The following is a 2166-nucleotide window of genomic DNA, read 5'->3' on the forward strand; positions in this document are numbered from 1 at the left end:
CCCTTGATTGATATTTGATGGCATTATGAACTTCAAATGACCCCTATAGAAATGTTAAAAATAAATAAATAAATAAAGTCTGTGAGCTACACAACCTGGGGACAAGACAAGTAAGAACACAAACTACCACTAAATAATTAGCCTCCTGTATCACCCTGGTTGCAACTCCCTTGGCAGCTGGTTTGAAGAGCCTCAGCGCTCACCAGGGCCATCTCCCCGCTATGCCCTCTCTCGCTGTGGGTTGCCTGGGCTGAACATAGGCAGCCCCTCACATGATGACTGCTGACACAAGGCAAAGGAAGACTAAATGGAAAATGTAAGGTTATACTTATTATTTTAAAATATAAGTATTTCAGTATTTTCTAATCTTTAATAATTGATTTTTTTAGGGGAGTTTTTTTTGTTTTTGTTTTTGTTTTGAGACAGAGTCTTGCGCTGTTGCCTGGGTTGGAGTGCAGTGGCATGATCTCAGCTCACTGCAACCTCCGCCTCCTGTGTTCTAGCAATTCTCCTGCTTCAGCCTCCCGAGTGGCTGGGATTACAGGCATGTGCTACCACGCCCAGCTAAGTTTTTGTGTTTTTAGTAGAGATGGGGTTTCACTCTGTTAGCCAGGATGGTCTCAATCTTCTGACCTCATGATTCACCCAACTTGGCCTCCCAAAGAGCTGGGATTACAGGCATGAGTCACCGCGCCTGGCCCGGCCCAACCCGTTTTTTGTTTTTGTTTTTTGTTTTGTTTTGTTTTTTGAGATGAAGTCTCTGTCATCCAGGCTGGAGTGCAGTGGCGCGATCTCAGCTCACTGCAACCTCTGCCTCCAGGTTCAAGGGATTCTCCTGCCTCAGCCTCCCGAGTAGCTGGGACTACAAGCACATGCCACCTTGCCTGGCTAATTTTTTGTGTTTTCTTTTTTCTTTTTTTTTTAGTAGAGATGGGGTTTCACCATGTTGGTCAGGCCGATCTCGCATTCCTGACCTCAAATGACCCGCCCTCCTCGACCTCCCAAACTGCTGGGATTACAGGTGTGAGCCATTATGCCTGGCTAATTATTTTCGTAACCAAGACAAGAAATAAATATGATTAATGCTGGTGCATGGTATTAAATTTAGTCTTTAAAAAATTCACGCATAAACAAGGGCAGAACCCTGTACCCTCCATGATAAATGCAGTAGCAGCGTATGTGGGTCTGTGGAGGTTGAAAGGGACTTGGTAGGAGTCAGGAAGGTAGTGGCCATCCTGCTGGGCTTTTAAAGGGTCTGAAGAAGTGACAGGATGCTGTGGTTGAATCCTAGCATGTATGTTAGTATTTGTTCATTTGGAGTTTGATTATTTCTTGTTGTTTTCATTTGCCACTACCTGGAAAGCCAAGGGCTCTACTCTCATTTCCCTTCTGCTCTTTCTTTGCCTTCCTTGGTCCATAAAGAGGATGGTCCAGGAGAAGCTCATTCCATGCTTGTTAACCAGGCACATCCCTAAGTTCCAGTCCCTGAGTCATTCATGAGTAGCACCACTATGAACTGACAGCCATGCTGTGTCCTTCCACATCACCTAGGTGACTCCTTCGAGCCTTCCAGAAAGTGGGCGAGAAGGAAGCCCTACTCTACCACCACGGTAAAGTAGCCTGTCTTTGCCTAAGATGTAAATGTTGTTTTCTTGGTTCCCTTATTTTTCAGTTGATATCAGCTATGGGAAAATTATCCAGTACATTATAGCTGTTAGCTAATATTTCCTTGGGAATGGAGGAGGTGTATCTTACCAACTGACACCTGATTCCAGAGGACATACAACATTGGCAGTGTCAGATAGTACATTGTGTGTTAAGGGATATTTTCTTCAGGAACAAGCTTTCCACTTTAGATAAGAATTCTGTAATTGCTACCCCAAAATTATCTAGACAGAAACATTCTTTAAGAAAACTCCTGTGCTTTCCTACGGGAACTCTACTCTAGAGTTGGGGCTTTTGACTTGAACATTCTTTCCCATCTTGGTTACCCAGAGTTTCCAAGTGAACAAAAGACCTGTGCGAGCCATCCATAGCATGGCCTGATTCTCAGAGTGTTTTCCTTCTCTAATTACAGGTGACTTCAGGGAGCACATTCAATGGTACGTATTCTGGAATCGCTCACTGGCTGTGAGAAAAAGATTCTGTAGGAAATGTGGAGCCTAA

The sequence above is a fragment of the Mandrillus leucophaeus genome, unplaced genomic scaffold, assembly GCF_000951045.1.
Source record: "Mandrillus leucophaeus isolate KB7577 unplaced genomic scaffold, Mleu.le_1.0 Scaffold270, whole genome shotgun sequence".
Taxonomy (NCBI): domain Eukaryota; kingdom Metazoa; phylum Chordata; class Mammalia; order Primates; family Cercopithecidae; genus Mandrillus; species Mandrillus leucophaeus.